Here is a 14666-nt window from a genome sequence, read left to right as displayed (position 1 = left end):
GAGGTTCCACTAGAATCCCCCATCACAGATTCTGTAAAAAATGCAGGACAAAATAGCGCAGCAAAATGATGAGCCCCACTATAGTCAATGGAGTTCATCCGTTAGTTAAGGTCGATCTGGTGCTGCCATTATGTTTGTTTTTCTGTTCCTATCACGGAACACAAGTACAGTACAGCGCAGGTGTGAACTTAGCCTTAATCTTGTATATTGATTACATGTAACAGATATTGTTTTTATTTTGTCTTATTTTGGTGTTATATTAGTTTTTATACTAGTAATCATCTCACTGACATTTTCCAGCCAGGTATCCAAGCTAGGCATCAGATTTCTAGGATTTTATAACGGATTACCTATCTTTCGGATAGGTCATCGGTATCTGATCGGTGGGGGGTACGGACCGCCGATCAGCCGTTTTGAGAAGGCATCAGCGCTCTTGTGAGCACCTTGGCCTTCTCGGAGTTCACCAAGTGCAGCACCGTACATTGTATTGCAGCTATGCTTGGTATCGCACTCAGCCCCTTTCACTTGAATGGGGCTGAGCTGCACCTAGGCCACGTGACACATGAATGTGTCATCACTCGGCTAAGGGAAAGCAATGAGAAGGCTGCAATGCTCACAGTAGCCAGGTGCCTTCTGAAACAGCTGATCAGCGGAGGGCCTGTGTGTTGGACCCCCACTGATCCAAAGGATAAGTCATCAGTTCTAAAGTATCGGAAACCCCCTTTAAGCCCTTTTGGTTCTAGAAATGTTTGGACCTCCCTTTGTCTGTCCCACTTGGTTATATAATATATATTCAGATTCCTATGTCCTTTTAAGTTTCTTGAGCACAGCTTATAAAAGAGAGACATTTACAGACAAAAATGTTTAGAGCAGAGATCAACAGTATGTTATTCTCTGGTTGTCACGGAGTTTTAATATATGTAAATTCGGTCTCTACCAGCAAGTAGGGCGGCTACTTGCTGGTAGCTGCTGCAGAAATCCTCCCCCTCGTTGTGTTGATTGACAGGGCCAGCCGGGATCTCCTCCTCCGGCCAGCCCTGTCGGCATTTCAAAAATCGCGCGTCTGTGTTGATTCGGCGCAGGCGCTCTGAGATGAGGAGGCTCGTCTCCTCAGAACTCCCTCAGTGCGCCTGCGCCGATGACATCACCGAAATAGAAGACGTCATCGGCGCAGGCGCACTGAGGGAGTGCTGAGGAGACGAGCCTCCTCATCTCAGAGCGCCTGCGCCGAATCAACACAGGCGCGCGATTTTTGAAATGCTGACAGAGCTGGCCGGAGGAGGAGATCCCGGCTGGCCCTGTCAATCAACACAACGAGGGGGCGGATTTCTGCAGCAGCTACCAGCAAGTAGACGCCCTACTTGCTGGTAGAGACCGAATTTACATATTATAAAACTTCGTTTTTTGCAGAAACTGCTGGATCAAAGTAAGTAACACAATTATATTGTCAGATATCGCAATATAACTAATTTCACTAGCCCAAAAAAAAAATATCACTTTAGTGGGGTGACAGAAGCCCTTTAAATTATGTCGTTCCTTCTTACTCGCACCATTTTTCTGTGTGTTTTTAATCATGTATTATTATTATCATCATTATTATTTCTATTTTGCTATTGGATTTACGTATCATGGTTTATGAATTCTTGCGGGTGCCCCAGTGGGCTACACCTTCTAACCTATGCGTCCCTAGTATTGTTTATTGTACGTCTGCTCATGTACTATATCTAATTATGCTAATTTTTATGCCTTCAACCATCTTTTTTCGTATTGAATAATTTTTATCCCTTACTATTATTTATTACATTTTCTCTTTTACCCTCCATTGCCATACGTCACCTTTCACTAATATTATGTGTTTTTTAGACTTGAAAAAGGAGTATATTCACTCTAAAACACGTTGTCACTCTGTACCAATCGAAAATAAAGAAAGATTTTATATACATCCATTGAGGTTGTGTATTTGCGCCAAGATGTGTCATATTTGTGCACTATCCTAGTACAAATCCCCCCACTGTTTTAAAAGCAGAGAAATAGACATTTAGAAAATTGTGAATTTCCCCAAATTTTGGTAAATTTGGAATTTTTTTCATAAATAAAAAAATATAAATATAAAAAATATAAATGTAAAATATATTGACTCAAATGTATGACTATAATGAAATACAATGTGTCACTAGAAAACATTCTCAGAATGACTTTGATAAATAAGTGTTCCAAAGCTATTACCAATTAAAGTGACATGTCTGATTTGCAAAAAATGACCTGTGCAGAAGGGTGAAAACTGGCTCGGGGTAGAAGGGGTTAACCATTGTTCAGAGAATATGAATGATAACACAAAAACTTTTCTTTCACTCATGGTTAGTGGTTGGCTGAAGCCATTTATTGTCAAACAACTGGGTTTACTCTTTTTAAATCGTAATCACTACACAAACTACCCAAATGACCCTGATAAAAGTTGACATACCCCAGTTCTTAATACAGTGTATTGCCCCCTTTTAACATCAATGACTGGTAGTTGTGGATGAGGCTCTTTATTTTCTCAGATGGTAAAGCTGCCCATTCTTCCTGGCAAAAAGCCTCCAGTTCCCCTAAATTCTTTGATGATATTGACGTCTGGAGACTGAGATGGTCACTCCAAAACCTTCACTTTATTTTGCTGTAGCCAATAACCGGTCAACTTGGCCTTGTGTTTTGGATCATTGTCATGTTGAAATGTCCAAGTACGTCCCATGCGCAGCTTTCGGGATAATGAGTGCAAATTTTCCCCCGGTATTTGTTAATACATTACTGCGTTCATATTGCCATCAATTCTGACCAAATTTCCTGTGCCTTTTGTAGATCACACATCCCCAAAACCTCAGCGATCCACCACCATGTTTCACAGTAGGAATGGTGTACCTTTCATCATAGGCCTTGTTGACTCCTCTCCAAATGTAGCGTTCATGGTTGTGTCCAAACTGTTTAATTTTAGTCTCATCACTCCAACTGACTTTGTGCCAGAAGGTTTGAGGCTTGTCTCTGGGCCGTTTGGCGTATTGTAAGCGGGATACTTTGTGGCATTTGCTTAGTAATGGCTTTCTTCTGGCAACTCGACCATGTAGCCCACCTTTCTTCAAGTGCCTCCTTTTTGTGCATCTTGAAACAGCCACACCACATTCTTTCAGAGAGTCCTGTATTTCACCTGAAGTTATTTATGGGTTTTCCTTTGCATCCCGAACAATTTTTCTGGCAGTTGTGGCTAAAAGTTTAGTTGGTCTACCTGACCGTGGTTTGGTTTCAACAGAGCCCCTACTTTTCCACTTCTTAATTAGAGTTTGAACACTGCTGATTGGCATTCTCAAGTCCTTTGATATTTTCTTATATTTCTTTCCTGTTTTATAGAGTTCAACTACCTTTTCCCGCAGATCCTTTGACAATTCTTTTGCTTTCCCCATGACTTAGAATCCAAACAACATCAGTGCAGCACTGGATGAAAGATGCAAGGGTCTGTCAGGAGTCAAGAAAGTCATTGACCTTTTATACACACCCACTAATTACAGGCAATCGGATCACAGGTGAAAATGGTTACCTTTAATAGCCATTGTAACCCATTTGTGTCCAGTTGTGGGCATGTTATCAAGCCAAATCACCAGGGTATGTAAACTTTTGATCAGGGTCATTTGGGTAGTTTGTGTTGTGATTATGATTTAAAAAGAGTAAACCCAGTTGTTTGACAATAAATGGCTTCAGCCAACCACTAACCATGATTGAATGAAACATTTTTGTGATATCATTCATATTCTCTGAACAAAGGTTAAGAAATCATAAATTCTGCAAGGGTATGTAAACTTATGAGCACAACTGGGTATGTGGCTTCCAGAACAGAAGGCAGCACACGATGTCAGGCAACACAGGTTGTAGCTAAGAACAGGAAACTGAGGTTATAGCTATTTGATTAGATGTCTGTGTTGGTTTTGTGTCACTATATTATGAGAGCTATAACTTTTATCATTTTTCCTTCAATAGAGTTGTGTGTAGGCTTGTTTTTGTAGAATAGGCTGTAGCTTTCATTGATACAACTCTGTGGTAACTCTCTATTTAGTTTTTTTTGGAGGAGGGGTATCATGTCTGATATGGTAGGTAACAGATGTGCGGCGCAGAGGGGAGGGAAGAGGAGTACCCTTCCATTAGGGAGAGGGAGGAGTGGTGACCCCTAACTCACTTAGAACTGGCACCTGGCTGCCCTGACATCCCTAGACGGGCTGTCAACCCGTAGGCCGATCACGTGCCTTGTCCCTGGCTTACCCTGAAATAAGCCCTAGGTAGTAAGTAGGGCGATGGGAGCACTAGTCCTCACCAATGACACCTAGTGTAACAACAGGGAAAGGGCAAACAACACAAACACAATCAACAATCCCCAAATGGAGACAACAACAGGTCCAGTTCCAACGGCTCCACAGCAACTGTTGTCCACCTGAGGTCAGAATAGAAGATCTGAAAGGAAAGTCTATATCTGGCAACAAGGGAAGCAGAAAGGAAGAATATATAGATGCTGGGAGTGGCTGACAGAGAACAGCTGAAAGGAAAAGCTACAGATTCCTAAATGGTACAAAAAGGATCGCAAACCTAATTGGGAAAGCCTGGACCACAATCCATTCCCACCACTAGGTCATTGAGCGGTCTCTTGAAACTGAGTGAGTAGCCACCCACTGCGACCTTCTGACCTCAGGCGCAACAGGGTCAGTGATAGGTCGTGACAAGGGGTGAACAAAAACTAGCAATTTGTATTTGTTTTTTGTATTTTTTGTTGTTGTTGATTTATTTGTTGTTATTTGTTGATTCTGTGAGACAATAATATGACTACGGCGATAACGCATTTATAAAATGAGGGCGTTTTTTTTGTTGTACAGTACAACTTGCAGTATTTATTAGTATTCGATTGGGGTGGTTTTTGATCACTTTTTCTTCTGTTTTTCCAAAGGCAGGATGAAGATAAAAAACTACAGTTTTAGCTTTTTTTTTTTTTAAACTACGTTCACCATGTGGCTTAAAGTGGTTGTCAGAGTTATGAAAAAAAAAAAATATATAGCACTGAAAATCTGATGGGCATCAATATATAACTAAGCTAAGCAAGTTTTATGCAAAAAAAATATATATATATATTTCCTCATTTCCCTGGTTCTCTTCTGGCCCTTTGTTTACATGCAATAAAAACAATCTCTGCCCCTCCCCCTGCTCTGCTAAGGGAATGGATACAAGAGCTGCCCTGAGTAACATGTCTGTTGTATGTGTAGGACTACAAGTCCCAGCTGTATAATGACACTGCTAAGAGAGTGGATACAAGAGCTGCCCTGAGTGCTGGGAGGATCAACAGCAATTTGTAAGTGTAGAACTACTGCCCTGAGTGCTGGGAGGATCAACAGCAATTTGTAAGTGTAGAACTACAAGTTCCACCTGTATAATGACACTGCTAATACACACAGGATCTTCCCCCTACCTTCTTGTGCAATGCTCTCTCTAGTCCTTCAGCTCCTGTGCCCAGAATTGTCACTTCCTGCAGCTAACCAGTCTGTGCAGCTGAAGGGGTTAAGAATCCTAGGAGAGAGCAGACAGCCTGGCAGTGAAGGGGGGCGTGGCCAGCACAGTGACGTCTTGTTTACAGGCTTGTAAACAAAGCCAGGAGAGAAGCCGACATCACAGGTCATGTGACCCTCAGTGAAATCTGATAAACCAGGCACCGGAGATAAAGTGAGTTAATTGTAAAGTTGTTATATATTTATATTAGGAACATAGAAAGAACAAAAAAATTACTCGGACAACCCCTTTAAATAACATGATAACCTTTCATTGTTTTTTCTCCATAATAAAAAAAAAAAAAGAATGCAATATACTCAACTATCTACGGCAGTCTCATAGAGAGGTAATGGAGTGGCAGCATTCAAGGTTAACCACTGCTCCAATAGTTTGGGAGACTTAAGACCCTGAATTGCTGAGGTTTCCAGCAGTTTGACCTCCGCTGTTTAGATACTTATCTTCTATCCTGTGAATAGGAGATACGTTTACAACCTTGGACACCCCTTTAAAACTTTCGGCACTCCTGCTGTGGTGAAACTATGACTCCCAGCATGCACACTTGATTGACTGTTGTCAGAACTTCCATAGAAGTGAATGGATCATGCTGGATTTTGTAGTTTTACAACAGCTGGAGTGCCAGAGGTTGCTGACCCCTGCTCTAGATCATCAGTAAAAATAAACACTGCAGAACCCCTTTAAGATTAGTAGCTCAGTTTTTTTTTTTTTTTTACTATAATTTTTTTTGTGGTAATTAAGATAATTCATATGTGAGGTTCTTTACTGTTGCTGATTTTTACCAATCCACTCCCTGTTCTTTAAATTGTGCCTATAGATATATCACTAATACTCTAAAAAAAAAAAAAGTGGTCGCATGCATGCGACCGTATCTCTTTTGCAGTCCGCTAATCGTGGATCTGCAAAACATGGGTGCAATCCACATGCCATATATAATTTTTTGCGGACCTATTCTCTGCAATGGGTCTTTGGCCTGTTTTTTGCGTACATATTCTACCATTTTGTGGCACGTACATACAAATGCGGAAAGCACTCAGACCTCAAAATACATAAGGTTGTGGGCACGAAGCCTTAGCTAGATGAAGTTTATTGCTCCAAACTGTAGTGCTCACAACAGAGTAGTGCCACTTATTCTACACAGCAGTGCCCTTATCATTGTGATCACCACATTCCATTCCATGCAAACCCATGTATATTACATGTTTAAAAAGCTTTTAGTAATAAGAGAATTTTACAAATAAAAGCTTAACTACACCCAGGCTAAATTTCCTCATGAAAGGTTAAACAGTCACAAGCAGCGTCAGTTGCAGTCTGGGTTCTGTTTCCTTCCCTTAAAGTGTATCCCATTGTGTATGTATTCTACATTTAAGGATGTGACCCTTTTAGAACTATTGAGAATAAGTAATACATTCAGCCTCCCCTCCTATTTTTTACAGGTGAAAAGGTTAAGTGTCAGAAAGGTGATGGGAAATATGAGTGCAAGCTACAAGATTTGGCAGGGGATTATTTTAGTTCATGCAATGCTTGGAATATTTTGAATAATGATGACAAGTCCCATATATCAGTTGTATGCTAAAGTATTTTAAACTAGAATTGACTGTTTACAAATTCCAGTGTTTTTTATCTGTGAATACGAATTTTATAATTCATAATGAATTCACAATCTGCAACTTTTAAGGGTTCAAGGATAGTTTGGATAGCTGAAATTTAGTCTGTGTTCGCTTAAAGGGGTTGTCCGGGTTCAGAGCTGAACCCGGACATACCCTTATTTTCACCCCGGCAGCCCCCCTGAGCCTAGCATCGGAGCATCTCATGCTCCGATGCGCTCCAGTTCCCTGCGCTAGATCGCGCAGGGCACGGGCTCTTTTGTTTTTAATAACACACTGCCAGGCGGTAACTTCCGCCCAGCAGTGTGTTCGGTGACGTCACCGGCTCTGAGGGGCGGGCTTTAGCTCTGCCCTAGCCGTTTTACTGGCTAGGGCAGAGCCAAATCCCGCCCATCAGTGCCGGTGACGTCACCAGGGTTCCTGTCAGCCCCATGGAGAGCCCTGGTACGTCACCTGAACTCTGAAAAATGCCTTTGCCCTGCGCGATTTAGTGCAGGGCAAAGGAGAGCATTGGAGCATGAACTGCTCCGATGCTCATGTCAGGGGGGCTGCCGGGGTGAAAATTGAGGGCTATCCAGGTTCAGCTCTGAACCTGGACAACCCCTTTAATGGGGTTATATTTTTTATTTTAATTAATTTATACATAGTGCCAACATATTTTGCAGTGCCATACATGGCTCATCTCAACACTCATCTGTTCCTATTGGAGCCTAGAATCTAAATTCCAAATTAATTTATCAGTATGTTTTTGGAGTGTTGGATGAAACTGAAGCACCTGGAAGAAATCCTAGCAAACAAGAAGAGAACATACAATTTCCAAGAAGACAACATTTTATTGCAATAAGACCATCTGATTCTAATATATACTGTAGCCATAATATATAGCTTAGTGCTTGGTTCTGAGAATTATAATTTTTATATCTTTCTATATTTTTTAAAATCCTTTTTTTTTTTTTACATTTACTTCAAGTCCCTCTAGATGACTTAAATGTGTGATTGTCTCATTGCTTTTCCCATAGACTGCAATGATTTAATATTGCAACCTACAGAAGATTCACTGTGTTCTGATCGCGCTCGATCGGAACTTAGCTTAACCCTGGTTTCACACCTGAGCGTTTCTGAGACGCGCGTTTAACGCGCGTTTTTATGCGCGTTTTTCGCAATAGTAAACGCGCGTTTGACGCGTGTTTCTGTGATTGACTGCAGTGTTGTCCAATCAGCAAATATCCCTGTGTATATGAAGTTTGGCCAATCCTAGCGCATTGGAGGTGTGAAATTCCATGTGTGTTGGTAGAGTGTGTGGTTTGGAGTCATGGAATGTTATAGACGGCGACGTGTTGCGGCACTTGTTGCAGCTATCCACCTGGAACGCTTGAGGAGAAGGCGGGACAGCAGGCGACGTTTCTGGGTCCATCCTGTTATTGCAAATAGACAGGAGAGGGGCCAGTTCTGGGCACTGTATGCCAACCTCCGTGCCCATGAGGACAAGTTTTTTGACTACACCAGGATGTCCATCCACAGGTTAGTACGTATACGTGGTTGCAATGTTTTTTCAATGGTTAAGCTAAGTGTTTTGTGCTTTTTGTATTGTTAACCATGAACATTTTATTGTTTCCCAGCTTTGACGAGCTCCTGGTGCTGTTGTCCCCTCATTTGCAGCGTCAGGACACCTTCATGCGGGACTGCATCCCACCAGTGGAAAGACTGGTCATTACTTTGCGGTAAGTAGCCTATTATTGTGGCCATTTAAACCATTTGCAGTGTGTTGTGCCATGATCTGAGTTTCGCCCTGTTTCTCTTGCTGTTTGTGACGTATGAGTGTTTGTGCGGGGGGTATGTGATGTGTATGTTGTCAACGTGTGGCATAGATATCCCATACATGCATCATGTATCCACATTTGGCCATGTTTTACCCCTCACTTTCCAAAAATAGTCCAAACAGGTGTTTAATTTTTTTTTAACTTTGGTGAATGTATTCACATCATACATTTCAAAATAAAATGTGTTTAAACTGTTTTACAAACAAAGGAGCAATGTAGTAAAAATAACATATAAATATGACCAACAATTTTCAAGATAAGTGCCCTTTTTGGCTCCCAAACCCTTGAGCCGGAGAATTTCCCTCTTCTCCGTTTATCAAAGGGTTTCATATTGCGGCCCAGAAAACTCTGCCTCGGGATCCCGCCGTGTCTCTCTGGCTCCGCGAGACTGATTGGCGGGTGACATTTCAGTGGTGTGATGGTGGAGGTGCTTGGGCCCGTGCTTGAAGAGGGATATGGGTATGATGTGTGTTGTGTCTGCCATGTCTCAAGAGGGTGTTGTATGTTACTTTGTGTGTATGTGTGTGCTGGGTATGTGTGAGGGTGTTGTTGTGCATGTTGGGGATGTAGTGGGGCATATTGTGGGCAATATTGTGCCCCATATTGGTGGCCATATTGTGGTGGCTGCTGTGGTGGCTGCTGTGGTGGCTGCTGTGGTGGCTGCTGTGGTGGCTGCTGTGGGGGATGCTGTGGGGGATGCTGTGGGGCAGTGCTAGACGTTGCTAGCTCGTAAGGGAGGCAATACTTGTCAATGGTGTTAGTCACCTCCTCCCTTACTTTTGTGATGAGATGTCTCGGCACATGCAGCATTTTCTCCTCTAGACTCAGGAGAAAATATGCGTCGCTGCTAAGTTTGGGCACAGGATGTGCCAGGGCATCTAGGCAGCCGATTAGGCGGTCCTCCTGTCTCTCCGTTCTCCTCCTTTTATGTCGGGGCTGCCGACTTGCCTCTGGTACGGCTTGGACAGTCTGCATGGGGCTGACGAAAGTCGGAGTGGGGGGGGGGGGCTGGAGGACTCATTGGCCCCATAGATGGGCCCGGCTCACTGTCCATTGTGCCCTCGTCCTCTTCCTCATCAGCTTGCGCCTGGCTGGGTTCCCAGCTACTATCGGTGCTGTGAAGTGGAAAATATAGGTAAGTATGTTCCCCATATGAAATTGAATGTATGTAATGTCATACCACATCCTCTCCTCAATGTGTATGCCCTTGACTCACCTCCGCATTTCGGTGCACGATATCAGAAAAGACATTTGTGCTGCATGCACATAACTGGAGCGTCCGCCTAGGGAGGATCCGCTCCTCTGCTCCTTTTGTTTGCGGCGATGGCGGATAAAGGCGTCTTTCAGGCTTTTCCATTTGCCTTTGATAGTGTTGACTATGAAAAAGGAAAAAAAAAGCATCCGTTAATATCTCTTTATTTTCTTACATTTGTTTCAGGTATTTAGCTACCGGACAGTCATTGGCCAGTCTCCACTTTGCCTTTCTCATTGGGAAGTCCACAGCCAGCATGATCATCCGTGAAACCTGCGTGGCAATTTGGGACGTCCTTCATCCTGCTGTGATGGCCCAACCACAGAAGGAGGACTGGCTGCAAATTGCGGATCTGTTTTTCCAATCCTGCAATTTCCCAAACTGTGTCGGCGCAATAGACGGGAAGCATATCCGCGTTCAGAAGCCCATAAGGAGCGGGAGTCAATTTTTTAATTATAAAAAATATTTTTCTTTTGTTCTTTTTGCGGTGGCTGATGCAAACTATTGCTTCCGATACATTGATGTGGGGTCCTACGGCAGCAGCTCAGACTCTGCTGTTTTCGGGCATTCGGCCTTTGGGCAAATGCTCAATAATAATGAGCTGGACCTCCCGGGGAACACCACACTGCCTGGGACCACTTTTCCCGCTATGCCCTTCGTTTTTGTGGGGGACGAGGCCTTTGCGCTGGGGGAGCATCTGATGAGGCCGTACTCCAGCCGGGGACTCTCCATTGCCAGGCGTGTATTTAATTACCGGCTGACAAGGGCACGCAGGGTGGTGGAGTGCGCCTTTGGGATTTTAGCGAACAAATGGCGCTTTCTCCATTCGCCCATTTATTTAAAATTGGAGACCGCTATCTCGGCCGTGAAGGCAGCGTGTGCTCTGCACAATTTTGTACGTCTACGGGATGGGTTTAATTTCGAAGATTCCCTCAGCCATTCGTTGGAGAGTCGGAATCAGAGCGGTGGGCGTGGGACCCGGCACGGTGCAGCTGTCCGGGACCACTTCAACACATATTTTGTGAGCCCACATGGGGCGTTACCATGGCAGTTGGAAGCCATCTAAGTTTCTGTTCATTTATATTTTTTGTCAGAAAAGTGTGTTTACATATTATTTGATTTTCTAATTTGTTTGATTATGACTAGGGCTAAATGAAAAATTTGGAAACTATCTTTTGTGCATTTGTTTTTTATTTTTCCTATATAGTGCCCCTTGAGGATGCCCCTATAGTGGCCATCAATAGTCGCCCATTAACAAGGGTTTAGAAATATGGGCGAAATTATGTGTCCCATTTAAGTGGCCAATACTCGGCCAGTAGAATATAAGCCAAGGAGGGTGAAATAACGGATCCCATCAAGGTGCCCAATACTGGCACATTACAAACCCAAACACCTAACATATGCCTTGCCACCCATAGCCCACAAACAGTCTCATTCTAAAAAATACACAATATCAATAACAACTTAGGATTCAAATCCCTCAAACCAAACTTAGGCCTACATTTCAAAATGCCACTACATTTGCGGATTGAAAGAGTGCAGTCTGGCACAAGATAGTGGAACCACTGCAAATTGATCATACTGGCCCATTGCATTGTACCAGAATGTGGGGGAGGGTGAACCAGGACAGTACTAAAAAAGAAAGGGGCGAGGGGACACTATTACAACATGTAATGTGCACATTATTCTTTGTAAACTAAGGCCACTGAGTGCCCATATACAAGAACAGGGATGGTGATGCTGCGTCCCTCTAGCTGTTGCTAAAAAACCCAAGTCCATGCATGCCTGCACAGGCTCCAGCAAGTAAAATACAGGGCAGCATTTGTGGAGGTGGCGTTTGACAACAGCTGGAGGACTGCAGGTAGAGCTGGCCAGGGCTATGACATATAGTTGGTACACCACTGCACACAAGGAGTTTACTTTCACTTTACAACACACATGGAAATACCTTTTCCCTGTTTCACTGTCTTGGTTAAACTGCTCCAATCTGGCCAGATGCTTTTGGCAATATCCTCCCAGGCCTGCTGCCTGCTCCTCCTATTTTTGTAGTTGCCATCCTGCGTATCATACAGGCAGCGTTTGCCTTGCACCAGCCTGATGAGGGTCTCTGTGTCACAGCCGGACTCCTCCATGCTGGCTTCTCTCCAAAACTGTGCTTTGCACCTGGTGTTGTGCCTTTTCCAGCATGTTGCAAAATCCAAGACGCGCGTTCGAACGCGCGTTTTATGTGTCAAAAACGCGCTAAAATCAAGCGTTGCGCGTTCCCATTGAAGTCTATGGGCCAAAACGCGCGACAAACGCCCAAAAAAAAGCTCAAGCACTTGTTTAAGCGTCGGGCGTTTTACAGCGCGTTTGAACGCGCTGTAAAACGCCCAGGTGTGAACCCTTCCCATAGGGAAGCATTGGATTTCATGTCTTGAGCGTTTTACAGCGCGTTTGAACGCGCTGTAAAACGCTCAGGTGTGAACCCAGGGTAAGGGTACATTCACACTAGCGTTGTTAGAATTTGGCAATCCGTATACAAACGGAAAGCAATTTTTTTCTGGATCCGTTTTCTGGATCCATCTCATCTGATGTCATCTGGAATCACGGATCCGGTATTAATTATTTTTTCAAAGATCAAAAGAGAAACCCGCTTCTCCTATGTCCGGGCGCATGCACAGACCGGAAAACCGAAACACTTGGTACCGGATCAGACATTAATACATCTCTATGGAAAGTAATGCCGGATCCGGCAAGTGCAGTATTGTTCCGGGATTTTGGGCGGAAAAAATACTGCAGCATGCTGCGGTATTTTGTCCAGTCAAATACTGTACAAGGGACGGAACGGAAGACATTCTGATGCATACTGAACAGATTGCTTTCTATTCAGAATGCATTAGGACAAAACAGGTTTTCTTTCTAGTATTGAGACCCCTTACCGGATTTCAATGCCGGAAAAGAATAATGCTAGTGTGAAAGTACCCTAACACAGGCCTCGGAGCCTTAAGAAGACCCAAGGCTGCTATAGAAACTAAAATTCTTCCTAAATCTCAATTGACTACAGCATCTGAGGGGTAATTGTCTGTGTCTGCAGTGTAAAACAGCATGCACACGGCTCCTGTGCAGGCGCCCTCTTTAAAGCCCCGAATTCGTGAGGTACTGTGTTTACACACACATACAATTTTGACAAATTTACGGTTAAAAAAAAATTATAGTAAAAATTAGTACACAGAAATTAGAATACATTTTATTATAGACAATAAAGATATATATAGATAATAAATCTGTGTAAAAACAGCATATATATGTCTTGCTCAGAATGTGCCACTGGAGACATACAATCCATAATTATGTGGCGTGCTGCTTCCTGGACACACAGCAGGGCTCAGAAGAGCAGTGCCTGGTTAATGCCGCTGGAGCCTCATACTTTGTAAGTTTAGGGGCTTCTTGGTATAGAAAATATCGATCTCACATGTGGCCAGGGCACACTGCAGGCCTCAGAAGGGAAGGAGTGGCACACAGCATGTATAAGCTGTGTGTGGTACTTCAGGGTAAATAAAAAGGGAGATCAATTAGATAAAAATTCAAGAGATGTATGATAAATCTTAAAACACTCTTTCATACAAATTAACCTTCATACAAAAGCACACTATTTTTTGAGTCCTTCACTTCCTTGACAGTTTGGGGAAATGTTTCTCTGGTACAATGCTTGTGGCCTCGCTTCCAGAAGTCCTGGGACCCCACTTTCTGGTCCCCAATGATCACATTCTTAATAACCAACTTTTGAAATTCCAGAAACTTTCCCTCTGGCTGCACATCGATGTAGCATGATTGCATTATACAATGCCATCTGTATGATGTGCATGGCTAACTTCTCAATTTCTGCATGGCACTGTAGGGCTTTTGAACTTACAAGTCCACCCCTCCCATGTACTCATATGCCAGGATATAACCTGGTTTGGGGGGGTTCTGTACTGGAACAGGGATACTGCCTTTACCATGTATTGTTGTCAATATAAGGATGTTAGTGTTGTCAATATAAGGACTTCTCCTTATACTTGACACACAGCACACTGTCGCTGCACTGTTCCCTGCTCCCCACCTTCTTTGTGTTTGCCCAAGCAGTGACCTAGGGAGGCTTCTATGTCATATTTTTTTCTTTTTATTGTGCTGCATGCCACTGTACTTCTGGAAGCAGGGGGTTGGCAAGTAAAACAAGAGTCTCAACATCAGATAACTCCATGTCAGAGGCATGAAATGAATATGCCTATAACTCCATGTCAGAGGCATCATATGAATATGCCTCTTCAGTCCTATATGTTTTTTGGTACATTTTTATAGTTTTGTTGTGCTTAGGGTACTTTCACACTTGCAGCAGGGGATCTGCAAACGGATGCATTTGTGAGACGGATCCAGATGCGGATCCGTCTCACAAAT

The 14666-nt window shown here is 43.3% G+C and overlaps 1 protein-coding gene across 2 annotated transcripts in view; it reads left to right on the top strand.

Moving 5' to 3' along the window:
* The window catches only part of GTPBP3 (GTP binding protein 3, mitochondrial), a 125198-nt gene that overhangs the window by 68801 nt on the left and 41731 nt on the right, over positions 1-14666 (top strand). The gene's annotated exons all lie outside the window — the stretch shown is intronic.

The sequence above is a fragment of the Bufo gargarizans genome, chromosome 1 (genome assembly GCF_014858855.1).
Source record: "Bufo gargarizans isolate SCDJY-AF-19 chromosome 1, ASM1485885v1, whole genome shotgun sequence".
NCBI classification, from domain to species: Eukaryota; Metazoa; Chordata; class Amphibia; order Anura; family Bufonidae; genus Bufo; species Bufo gargarizans.
The sequence above is the reverse complement of the archived record's forward strand: the minus strand, read 5'-3'. Positions and strand labels throughout refer to the sequence as shown.